Genomic DNA, 13,551 nt, shown 5'->3' with positions numbered 1-13,551 from the left:
GCGTAATGAAACGTAATTTGAATGGCTCTTAAGTGGCTTTCGGGTCAGGTGAGTGGGCTTGCAGGTAGGAATAAATATATATATATATATATATATATATATGTAGGTTGGGCTGAAGGGATATGGTTTAATACGGATGTGAGCCGGGGCCAATCGTGTGAAAATTGAGCTGCCCGGTGGCCAAAATTAACTGCTCCACCGCATCCGCATCCACGGAGAACCCAGGGGCGTCCAGCAGTGGGTGTGGGCGTGGCCAAGTCTTTCTTGTCCGATTTATGGCCCGGATAATGCAGGCGACTTACGAACGTTAAAATTATGCAGCCACTGCATTAAAAAGCGCTGAAAGTGTTGCACGACAAATGGCCCGGGAGCTGGCCAAAAACCCAAAGGCATTAAACGTCGAACAGATGGCATCAATTTGTACCGAAAAATCGAGCAAACCGTATGAAGAAGCTGCGGAAAATGCTCGCAAGGCGAAAGAAAGGAAAGCCACAGGGCGGAAAAGTGTGCGGAAAAAAAGGCTTTAAACGGGAAACCAGTAGTTCGTTGTCAGGAAAAGAATGTTATGTTTAATAAATGTGAAATAGGATTGGTTGTATTAATGTGAATATTAGATTTACATTTATTTACTAATCCTTGAAAAAATGCCATGTTAAATCAGTGCTTTTGCGGACTGAATGGCGGATATTCTGTGGCCCGTAAGCTCACATCAGACAATTACTTAGTGGACAGCCAGTAGCGTAGCATTCATTCCACTCGAATCAACTGGCCATGAATAAGCCGAGCACTCAAACACTCACTTGACACTCACGCTCGCACTCGAATAGAAATGGGCAAACAGCGAGTGGCCGAAATGCGAGTCGGAAAAGCCACTGGCTGTCCCGCTCTCTCATTTTCCAGAACAAGGATGCGAATGCGGATACGGATACGGACATGGACACGGACACGGACATGGACATGGACTCCGGATCGACCGGACCCATTCCGGCCATGTTGTAATGTAATGTAATGCGCGTGCTGCCAGCCGAAATAAAGAAAATGAAGCGTTACTCGCTACGGGGTCGCAGGGGGTCAAAGTTGAGTTCGCTTAAGAGGCTGCCGGCAAGGGGGCTAAGGGGGCGTGGCAGGGTCAGACAGGATGTTGGCAACAAAAGCCAAAAGTGCCACCGCGTAAAAATAAAACAACAGGACGGCCCTTCAGCGGAACATTCGCAGCCCAAGAATCGAAGGCATCGATGGGTTGGTAATGTTGGCGAGGTCAGTGCGTTTTCCCTCCCATCGACTCTTCCACTTTTCCACCCCACGTCTGTGTGCAAGAGCGTACAAGTGCAGCAGTGTGAGTGGCCGTGCACTTGTGTGTGTGTGTGTGTGCTCAACACGTTCAATATTTTATGGTGTCGCTTACAGGCAAAATGGGAGCCAAGCAAACAGATATCGAGAATCGAAAAGAGCATAAGTAGTACACGGAGAAAAAAAACTGCATTTAGTATGGCGTACTAGGGAATATATACCTAATAACTAACTAATAAATAACTAATAAATTCTCCATGTGCAGTTGCACACAGAGATGGCAAATGAGTGAGCTGGATAATAAAGCTCAAATTACGAAAAATTTGAAATTAATATGGAAAACTGTTAACTATGGAAACTAAAGCCAGGCTAAGTAAGTAACTAATTAAATATTTAATATGAGTGTGAAAATAATGAGGGTTAATATCTATAGTTTCTAGATTTTCAATATTCCTACGAGTTATATTCAATTTTTTTTGAAAATGGTGAAGGATTGAAACAAGGCATTATGGAGAATCGGTGGGTTTACGAACTGACCTGACCTTTGGTCAATTGAAACGGTTCAAAGGGCGTTTGGCCTGCGGTCTTTAGCCCGCACTTCTTTTTTTTAGCCTTTATCCGCTTCCATTTCGCTTGCACTCTTCTTAAACACGTTCCTCTTTCGCCTTTTTTCTCTTTTTTATCGACGCCGCCATATAAATATCACTCTGGCAAATGGTTTTTATTGGCAGCCAGAGCCTCCAACTCAAGCTCAAAAAGGTTAAATTTGGAAAATTGGTACGTGATTGGATTCAAAGCGCAAAATAAGTGCGTCAGTGGGTTTTCGGCCGCCCTTCGGCCTCTTTTCACTTATGGGAATGAAAACATACTTTTTTCTTTCCCTATTTTTTGTTTTTTTTTGCGTGTTTTTTTTTTATTTTGCTTTTGGCACACCACTCGCCACGATTTGTAATAAGAATGTGTTTTTTATATGTTTTGTGGTCGAGTTGTGCTGTGAAAAATTGGAACTTCTGCCAAGCCACGATGATGATGATGGCAGGCATCCAATACTCGTATATGTGCATACATATGGCGGCGATATCTGGCTTCTGGCATATACAGACATCCATAAGTTTAAGTATTTGTGGTCTTGTGTTTGATTGCCGGCCATAAAACGGTCATTTGTTTGTTGGCCAGTTTGGTACTGAAACAAAACCAAAACCGAAGCCGAAACCAATACCAATGCCAATACCAATACTAAAACCAAAATCGAACCGAAGTGAAGCGTACTGAACTGGACTGCCAGCTAATAACTGGCCATTGCTTTTTGTTCACTCCGCACAACATGGCGTATGAGTAATATTTGAATAGCTCCCTCGAAAGTGGGAAATGCGGTGTGTCAGCAACAGATGGAAAGGGCTTCGCTTGCTGATACCGAATCTCCAAACTAAGCTTATCACTTTTAAGTTTCGGTTTTAAAAAATCAAATGAAACTAAAAATGTTTTTATTCAGACTATAGAGGAATCCAGAATGGTAAAGCAATCGACTTTTCGCATCGTACCTATATTTAAAACACCTTCTGTTCGGTTTTAGACAAAAGTTAAAAAGTGGGACTCCATTTTTTAGATAAATATGAATATATTAAATGAGCTTTGTGCCATAACGGGACCAAAAAGAATCGTAGAACTCAAAGATTGACTGTTTTGTGTAGCTAATTACCGCGGCTAACAATCCTTATCATTTTTTTTTTCAAATTTTCACAAAAAAAATTTTCGCCGTTTTTCACATTTTCGGAAAGGGGTAACATCATTAAATTTTGCGAAAAATGGTCAAAATTTGATATTTCAAGATTGGAATGCCTATTTGTTGGAAATTTTGTGACGAATTCAACGATGTATGGCATTCTAAAATTGGACAAGAATTATAAAAGTTGTAGGAAAAAAACTGATTATTTTTGCGCTAAAAATTGGGCTGCAAATTTTAGGCAAAAATATGAATATTTAATTTGCCATTTTGGTCATAACTAGCCCAAAAAAGATCGCATTACTAAAAGAATGGCCATTTTGTGCTGGTAATTACCAACACCAACTAGCCTAATCATTTTTTTTTTGTTTTCCAAAAAAAAAAAAATTCTCAATTTTTTACATTTTCGGTAAGGGGTAACATCATTAAATTTTGCGAAAAATTCTCAAAATTTTACATTTCTAGGCTGGAATGCCACTTTGTTGGAAATTTTGTGACGAATTCAACGATGTATAACATTCTACATTTGGACAAGAAATATAAAATTCGTAGAAAATTAACTGATTATTTTTGGGTGGGAAATAGGGCTTCGATTTTTGGCAAAAGCCAGTACAGTTCAATACAGATATGTTTGCAAATTACAAAAGCTTTTGCTGCAGAATATTAAATTATGTCTGTAGGCTTGCCTTAATAGAATCGTTTTACTTGCATAATTAAGGGCTTTGTTCAACACGGAAACTGATAGTTTTAAATTTCTCCAGAAGTCCTTTAAGCTGGCCAAAATATTTGCCAAACTGCTGGCAGTTCATCAATTGGGGGATAAGCTGGAAATCCGTTCGAAAAATGACCATGGCCATTATAGCGAAATATATACACGCACTGATATGAACCGATAATCGGACTTACGTTGGCTTTGGCCGAAGCCATTTGTCCGGAATTGATAAACACCGTAAAAAGCGCAAAAAAAGAGAAACTCGGCAGCCGATGATTCATTTCACTAACCAATCAATATAATACGACAAACAATTTTATTGTTTTTAATTAAAAAGTCATCGCAATATTGTTGCTGGTGGCACGGCACATCCATAAACTTATTTATCCCCCCGAAAGATATAAACACGCAAACGCACAAATGCGCACCGCTTGTGGCACATGACAATTTACAGATTTATCTGTCACAATTTCCCCTGCCTTTATTTTGTTACTGTTGTTGTCATAATTAATTGGCATTTATAATGCGGCCAAATAAAATGGGGCTACGCCTGAATTGTATGGCAACTTCGATCTGGCCCATTCCCATCGAGTTTGATGGCTTTTAATCACTTAATTGAAGCTAATTAGAACCGCAAATTCAATGTGCGCCGCTGACAATATCGGTTGCCGGTTTTCAAATCAATTCGAGCGCGGCTTAATTAAGGACTCGGGGCTCCATTTGGATGGATACGCCACTCGGATGGCTCAAATGAATCATATTCTCAAGTGCCAGGAGCCACTTACCCCGGGCACATCATTAAATCACCGCAAAAGTTTAGAAATGCATTTCATTTGAAAATCATGAACCATTCAGCAGCAACAACAACCACTACCTGGCACTCTCGACATTACAAATTACAAGCTGCTGGCTGTCAGAGCGAACCGTCGACGGTATGGGTCAGGGGTCAGGGGTCAGGGGTCAGATGTTGGGCTTCAGCAGAAGGAAAGAAAAAAAAAAAATAGCATGAAAAACTTTGACGAGCGAAGTTGGCGCGCAAACGAAAGGTATTTGACTTGGCCAACTCATCTCATGGACACTTAGTACATGCATAAATATATATATACACAAAATATGTTAAAAATAAAAGAAATTTCACTAATTTTGAAACAAGATGCTATTTATGGTATATTTTGACTCGGTGGCTTAGATTTATAAGGTTTTTACCCATCCATCTACTAATACAGCTCAAAAGCAGGGTATATTTTAAACTGCAAAAGTAACTGGGGTTTTTCAGTCGGGTGTCGGCTAGTGGGCGGCCTTGGGATTAGTGGGCGTGGCTCTGTAAAGAAGGCGGAATCTCAACGATTGCAATCTGCGGCGCTTCAACGACGCTTAATGTTGCCTACAATCCACAATGTCAGCCATTTATCATTCGCCTGAGCTCGGCTCAGTTTACTGGCCAACCAACTGACTGACTGACTGACTGACTGACTGAGTAACTGACAGCTGAAAGAGGGTGCACGGCAAACCGAAATTGGCGTTATGAACTCTCTGCGAACTAAGTGAGTGGAGCTGGGAGCCAAGGGGCTGCAAACTATCTGGCAAAATCCGCTCAAGTGGGTCAGGTGGGTTCTGAAAAAATAAGTCTTACTTACCCAAAGTGAGTCGACCGAAATCGTTACTTTCTGCGGTTCGAAGTTGAATGGTATGCGTTCTGCAAAGATAAATGGTTGATAAATGAGTGTATATATACAACATATATATTTAAATGATAATGCGGTTTGTACATAAGACCCTTTTAGCAGGCATTAAATCTGAATACCATTTCTTGTTGGCCAGATAAAAACATTATCCCTTTTATGACCGCATCTTAGCACTTGCTTTGTCCTTGTCTTATTCGCGTTAATACTTTTTAAGCTTTGCGTAAATTTGCCTCCTTTTTCTCCCCGTTTTAATTGCACTTCATTCTCGCGCTTTTCGGTGGCGATTTAAAATTTTATTTTCCGCCTGTGGATGGCCTATTCCCTTTTGTCGGCCCGCCTGCCATTCGCTGATTAATTTAAGCGCCCTAGTAATGCATAAATTAATGTTAAATAACGACTGGCGAGCTGGCCAGCTGGCCAAAAGCAGCTGACACCGTTCGCACACTGAGAGAAACGGGTGGCAAGGGAAGGGCAATGGGGTAGGGCAAAATTGCAACCGAATCAGATCGAATCAGTTTGCTTGTAAACTCACCAACAGCATCTGCTGCTGGCCTAACACACTTATACTGCGAGAAATCGACAGTATTAAGAAACGGTTTATGAAACATATCTAGATTTGATCAAGTACCTTTACCAACACTATCACTTTACTTTTTCGCTCAGTGCAACATCAATTATAATTTACTGGACGATGGATGCGAGTCTGTTTTTTCCGCTTCATATGCTTGGGGGGTCAATTTGGTGGATGCATTCGGCCATTGGGCTCATTACGGCCCCTGTAAAATGCATTTCGATCCCCACCCCCCGTTCGACAAATTGACATTGTGTTGTGCCCCAAACTGGGGCACATTTTACATGTGAGCTCGTGCAAATTTCCTAGCCCAAATTTGTAATGGAATGTGCAAGGAAATCGCTTGAAATTAATGCCCTGCGTTGAGCCCCCTACACTTGTCTTTTGTGAACCAATCGAGCAAAGGTTTCCTCATTGCCCGATACAATTGCCGGTTTCCATTTTGGCCATGGAGAGAATTTCATCTTTGTTGCGGCCGAGCTGCCACTTTCAGCCCGTTTTAGATGGCTTTTGTGGCTCTTAGTCTGCTAATTAACTGCAAATTGCTTTTGCCTGCAACCTATTTCCTTGCCACCTTCAGCCTTTCACTCCAAGTCCCAAAAAAAAATTGGAAACACCATAGTGTTCAGTTTCCTTTTGACCTCAGCTCGTTTTCAGTGCCTTCTCTAATCGGTTGCCATGAAAATATCGAATTAAAAGCAACATTTTGTGGCACAACCTATTTGTAATAAAAAAAAAAACAGTATGCCTGTTGCGGATCAATTAATTCGAATGACATGCATTTGCTGCTGCCTGTGTTTTTATATTGTTCTAATTGCTCAGAATTGGCCGGAAATCGTAGGACATAGCCATCGATTGCATACGTTTTGTTGCTTTTGCTTTGACATTTACAAGACATTTTACTTTGTTCATTCAACTAATGACAGTTGATGCCGGAATATGTAATCATTTAAAATTCCTTGCTGTTGCTAACGCTTTGCAAATGGCTCTCTAACTTTTCTTGGCCCCCAAAATGCCGTTTAATGCCGCCTAATTAATAACCCAAACTTTTGTTGCTTTCGCCATTTTGAATTTCGCAGAGCAGATTTTTTTTTGCCACTACCATTTGTTTTGCAATCTAATTGCATTTGCTGGGGCCATTAAAGTCTTAAGAGATTAAATAAATAAATAACTGAGAAGGTTTGCAATTCCATTACCTCGAATGGAGCGAATGCCAAAAGGGAATGGAATGCGAATGTGAGTGGTATTTGAAAGGCTGTGCATGTGCGTGTGTGTGTGTGCACATTGTGCTTACATAACTCAAATAGAAATTCAAAACTCGGCCCGAAGTCGAAAACTGAGAAATTTGCATACAAAAGTATCTGATGCTGAGGAAATTCTTTGACTTCAGCATCCTTTGGCCACTGAATGCATGCCAAGCAAATGCTGGGTAGAAAAAAGAGTTGCATAAAACTGGAAAATATACTAAACGACATCGTTTTATTTTATTTTTATTTATTTTTTATGCTCCTAATACCTCACCCCCTCTCCACCCCAACCCACTTACAATTGCAGCTGGCAGAAGTTGAAGGCGAGTGTGGAATACTATTAAATACACAAGGGAGGCTACTTTTAACCCAAATCTGCGGGCATAAAAGCCAGCCCGGCCAGGGTATGGGTTAAGGGTTACGGGCTACAGACTCCAGACTCCAGACTATGGGTTAAGAGCAGACGATGGCTTCAGCGGAACAGGCCACACATGAGCGCAAATAATGCACCGCTGGCGACCACGTGGAGCCTTGCCAAAGGGGCAATCGTGGGTTAACTCTGTGCTGTGTGTGTGTGTGGTGGGTTAAGGCGAGGGGTGTGCCGTTAAGGGTTAAAGGCAGAGGGGCACACTGGCAGCGACACTTTGCAGACAGTGGCAGCCAAACAGGCGTCGCCCGAGCTGCGCATTGATATGCATGTAACGCACTGTAGTTCACAAAGTGAGAAAAACTTTCTGGAAAATTATTGCATAGCTAAAGTATCCGATGATGCTGAAGTATGGCAAAAATAAATGATTAACATTGGAATTTAAATATTAAAATTAAATTCATGCGCATTAGTTGCATTTGAATCGCTGGCCCCACTGTGCAGCTAGCAACTGGATTTTGAGGCACTTTGTCAGTTGGCTTGCGGCATTTGCCTCAGTTGCAGATGCAGATTGCATATCGCAGATTGCTCGTGTTGCAGCGTCGTGATTAAGTCGCAATTTTTACACAATATTCGTGGGGGCGTGGCCGGGTGAAAGGGGGGCGGTCGGGTGTGTCGTTTTGGCCACATAATGACATTCGCTTTGCGCTGGTCGTATAATGCAGATATTACAATATGCGGATTATTAGGCATTATGCATATGTCCCCTTTTCGCCGCCTCTGTCTTTCGTTCACTCGTTTCACGCTCCGTCTGCCGCTTATTGTGTGCTAACAATTTCTATTCATAAAAGAGTGTGCTTGCCTGTGTGCTAGTGTGCGTGAGTGAGTGTGTGCATACATACTCCTATACGAATGTGCATGTGGCATGCAAATTTATTGTGTACTTTTGCCGCCAAGTTGCGGCATGTCAATTCCCCTGCATGCAACCCCCGTCACAAAAACCGAAGTGAGCTTTTGATTTCGGATTTGCATTTGTGAGCAGCAGAATGGCGGTAGCCATTGGCGGGGGCGGCGGCATTCAGATACGGATTCGGATTTGGGTGCCAAGGTCTGCGAATGTGTCATTAGCATCGCATTCAGTGCAAGCATAATCGCCATCAAGAGCAAAGCATCGTGGATTAATCTTCACTTTGCCATGGATTGCCACACAGAGCAGAGTCACCAGCTGATATCGTAGATTCTGAATGCTTGTGAATCACTGAACATTTGTATCATTTGAAACTCATGCAGTTGAATTTATAAAATCCTGTAATATCTGCAGGAATTTCCCCATTTTTTGTCCATTTTTCATGGGTAAAACCCATGCTCAATCCTTAAGCTAATGATTGGCTGTTGCCACGCCCACGTTATTTTTTTGCTGCCTTGGTTATTTTTTCTTATTTTTTGGTTATTTTTATTTAATTTGCTTTGGCGGCCACGCTGCGTATACGCAATGCGAGCACTCACTTTGTTTCAATATGCATGAAGCCTCACTTCCTCTCTTACACGCATTTCTCTACCACACACACACACACGAGCAGACAGTGGCACACACACACACGCACATGTACACATATGAGCAGCTTGCAAAGTCACTTAACCAAATAAATTTTTTGCAAAACGAGAAAAAAAGTACGCGAGAAACGAGTGGAGGGCGTTGGACGGCGGGGGGCGTGGCTGCCGCCTTCGCTGCGCTGTCCTTGTTGTTGCTCAAGTATTTATTTTGCTTGAGTGCGCTACAGTTTTTAAGTTTGTTTGCACTGAAAACTCAAGGCACAACTTGCAAATATTCATTACAAACAAACAAGCAAACACAGTGGCGGTGTGCAAGAGGGGTCTGTCTGAGGGGGGGGGGGGGGGGGGGGGGGGGGGATTGGGGGGGAAAGGTACTGAAGCCAGAAGGAAGTAGTCTCGCCCTGCTTTCTCTCGACAGCGCGAACTTAATGTGATTAAAATTGTATGGCTGTCGTTGGCTGCTTGTGTTGGCATGGGAAAAAGCTCAGAAACGGAGCTCCTGTCTGCCGCTTCATCCTTGCCCCCTTGCCCCCCGCGCACTTCCTCCCTTTTGGCAGGGAATTTTTAAGAGATCTATGGGTAGCAGTTCGACGTGCCGATACCCCAGACACTTCACCATGCTCCACTTGGCTGCCTTCAACATTCGCTGCCCGTAAGTATGCAACAATGTTTGCAAAGAACCTTTTCTTCGAAAACTGAAGAATTCGCGGAGTTTTCCCTATAAGTCTGGTAGTTCCTATACACCGTGTTGTATCCTTCTTTATAAATACGAACTAAAGCATTACCTTAATTTTTTACATATTTTTATATTGTAGCTTGGTACAGTCAGTCATCACCTTTAACCCGCAAGCTGTCCGATTGCGGGGTGAAAACAATGGAGAATCGTTAAAAGCAAGCACGTGCAATAAAAACAAAGTGTGACCCCATCGTCGCCGTCAAAATAGTGACTCCCTCACCGGCAGGAGAGCACTCACACTTGCGTGCGAAACACTCAGACCAACAAACATTCAAACACCCAAACACAAACACTCACAAATGGGCCGCAATCTTAAAGCGTGGAATTTATTCGGCCCCGCCTGATTTTATATGGCGTTTATTTTGCGATCGCACTCCCCTTAATGGATGCTTAAATAAAATTTTAAAGCATTTCAAATTTAGTGTCGAGCTTTAGTGTTTGTCATTAGTGTTTTGGCAGGCGTTAAATATTTAATGGCCGAGACAGCGTTGGAAATTTTTGCAACAAAGTGTTTGCGTTGTGTGGATAATTAATATGGCCCAAGTCTTCTTGGGCTTTTTGGGTGGTTCGTCGGTTCGGTGGATCGTTGGTTCGATGGTTTTGGTGTTGCAAAGTGGTTGTCGGGCGGCTCCAAATGTTTGCTAACACTACCCAATGTTTACATTCGCCGAAAGCTTTCGCCAACTTTTCGCCAGCGATGGCGGGCCGAAGTTACTCGAAAGCCAATTATTGGTTGATAGGGTTCTTGAGTGGTGGATGCCATAAAATAGTAATGGATATTGGCCGAAAAGGGGGAGGAAATTAGCCATAGCGCAAGGTTATTATAATGCTTCATTTTGTGGGGGAGGGCAGATGCCGGGTGGAAGTTTTGGGTTCTGTTTCGGGTTTCTGTTTCACTATGCCACAATAACAAACTTTATTACTATAACACCCAACTTGCTGCAGATTGTGGACTTAACTTGTTGTATATTGTAGATTTAAGCCTAAATACATACATCAATTAACTGATTTGTATGTTTGCATTATTCATTGGCTTCGATTCAATTTTAGAATTCTGTGTCGTCAATTCCCAGTCATCAAGGACAACAAATCCTAATCGAGAACAGCAGTTGGCACATCAGGAGCCTTTTATCCCCGTCTCTGTCCAATGTCGCCTGCCATCTCTTTCTTTGCCGCGAATCCCCTTTTAAATTAAAATAAATTTGCTGTGGGCTTTGGCGCTAATTCACACGTGGGAGTCAGGCAATTTGCCTGCCTATTGGAAATGTGGGAGATTTACTTGTGAAAGTACACAGCAAATCAATAATCGACTAGCAGCTACCGCTTACGTGCAAATAAAGTCGTGCTTAAGCTAATGCCAAGTGGATTACGAGTACCCCTGCTTTCGGTTGGCCAAAGTGCTGATCCAGCCATTCGGAAACACTGAATACCCTGTTCAAGGACCTTGTCTAGCAACAGCAGCTGTCACTTGTTCTTTTCGTGGACGAAACTTAATTTTCCAAGCAACTTCATCGCCTAAGATGGGACATTTTTCAATGTTTACCCTCATTCATTTCCCCGCCGCCGCCGCCCCCTCCTCCCCTTTGCCCCATTTTGAGCATCACTGATTAGCATTTGAAATACGTGTTTTTGTTGCCTTGGTGGCTGGGGCTGGGCCACTAATTAGAATAAATCTAAATTGCCCGTTCTGCGGCAGTCGACGTAATGACTTTTATGCGCATGCTTAAGCTCGCAATTATCCACAGCAGCCAAAGATTAAATCGCGACAACAACAACAGTCACCGAGGAGCAGAAAAATGGGCAAAATTGTGGGCGGCAGGCGGTGGGTGTAGTGCTTTTCAACCCGAAAAAGGCTGGCCCCAAAAGAAATCCCCTTTATTGATACGCTTTCTTTATTTTTAAACTTGCGGCCCTGGAAAAGGCTTAAAAACCGCAAAAATTACAAAGCACTCAATATGCCTTGAAAGGGTTGCGGGTTGCGGAAAAGCAGCTGCGGTGGCTTAAGTGAGGCATAAGAAAATAATTAAAAGCACAACAGAAAGCGATTTCAGGCGGAGATAGTCGAATGATAAATGCCCTGCGATTAAAGGAGCTTAGCCCGTGGTTCTACTTGCCCAAAAAATAAATAGTTAGTCAAAATGCAGGGGGTGTGAAGTGCTGAAGTGTTGTAAAGTGTGAAGTAAAGTGTTGTGCATTAATTGAACATCATTTCGATTAGTGGTTTAACCCAAGTGTTTGCTTTAATGTCGAAACTATCGAAACTATGTGCCAGTTTCTATAACTATCGATGCTTACGCAGCCCTAAGCACTTGTGAGTGCCAGCTAGATTGAATAGAATTGAAGAGCTTACGAGGGGTGCGGATATTTGGGGTTGTCTTGCCTTGCCATCCTCTCAACGCAGCCCGCAGCCCCTTAAAAAGAGCCCTTGCCGAATTTCGACCCCAATACGAAAAAATAACGTATACGCCACCACGTACGCAGGGACAGTGGCGAAGAACGTGTTCGGCTTTCAGGTCCTTTGTGCGCGCATCCTTGGCAAGGACTGCAAAATCGCTGGCAAAAGGGTATTCCTGGCGCTATTCCGCCTTTGTCGGCGGCAAACAAGACGAGCCAAAGCGAATATGTTTGTCAGTCAGTCAGTCAGTCGCTGGACAAAAAAGGATTGCTAAATAAAATGCGAAATATGAAAAGGCAAACGGCAAACGGCAAGGCGAGCGCCAAAAGTGAAATGTCAAGCGAGAGGAGACGGGATAGCAAAAGAAGCCCAAGTCCAAGTGAAAAGGCCAAAAGATGCTCATGCTGCTGCTGCCGGCTGCCTGATTTTCAAAGTCACTCGGAAAATCATAAATTTCCACAAGCACACACAAACACACACACACACACACACACAATGGGCATGAGTGGACCGAAAGTCGAAAGGCCACCGCAAAAACGGAAGCCTCCCAGTCAAATCATTTTTCCACTGCATTAGATGAGGCCCATCTAGCACGAAAGTTGACCTTACAATTGCCATACTTATTCTTCCGGCAGGACACAAATGTTTGAGGATACGGCTCAGGATTAGCCACATATGCAGGACCGTAACGATATCAAGCACAGAGAGAAATTTATGGCAAAAAAGTTGTAAATTTATGGGGGATACAGTTGCTTAAAATATGACACAGCTAGTAATACCTTCACTGATTTCTTGCCGTGTAGCTGGCCATTTTATTGGACTGACACTTTCCCAGGAAGCGCAACCGAAACCGAATCCGAAACAGTCTGACCCTCAATGGGCAGATGACAATGGACACGCTACTGAAGCCCATGGCGATGATGAGGTTACTGAAGATGCCTATCGCCCATTGTCTCGCATTTGTGTGCCGGATATCTGGACTGGCGGCCGTTTTCGGAGAAACTAAGCCAAGCCCACTTCTTGCCTGTTAGCCGCAAACAAAAAAAGAATAATAAAGAAAGGGGCAACGGAATCATGTTAGGAAACTGCTTTTTTCTCATCAAGTGCTGCCACTTCAGCTGCTTAAAGTTGCAACATCTCATCCATTGTCCCAAAATAGAAACTTGTCCCGAATTTTCACAGCTCATCGTTTTCTTGAACAAGATGAGCTTGAAAACTATCCACTTACCACTTATCCTTAGACAAACTAAACTAAATTAAATTGAATTAAA

At 42.8% G+C, this 13,551-nt stretch overlaps 1 protein-coding gene across 1 annotated transcript in view; it reads right to left on the bottom strand.

The window, feature by feature from the left end:
- The window catches only part of LOC6725133, a 63,341-nt gene that overhangs the window by 30,019 nt on the left and 19,771 nt on the right, over nt 1-13,551 (bottom strand). Inside the window, exon 2 of the mRNA XM_039297385.1 lies at nt 5,363-5,421. The gene's annotated coding sequence lies outside the window, so the exon portion shown is untranslated. The remainder of the gene's footprint in view (nt 1-5,362; nt 5,422-13,551) is intronic.

The sequence above is a fragment of the Drosophila simulans genome, chromosome X (assembly GCF_016746395.2).
Source record: "Drosophila simulans strain w501 chromosome X, Prin_Dsim_3.1, whole genome shotgun sequence".
NCBI classification, from domain to species: domain Eukaryota; kingdom Metazoa; phylum Arthropoda; class Insecta; order Diptera; family Drosophilidae; genus Drosophila; species Drosophila simulans.
The sequence above is the reverse complement of the archived record's forward strand: the minus strand, read 5'-3'. Positions and strand labels throughout refer to the sequence as shown.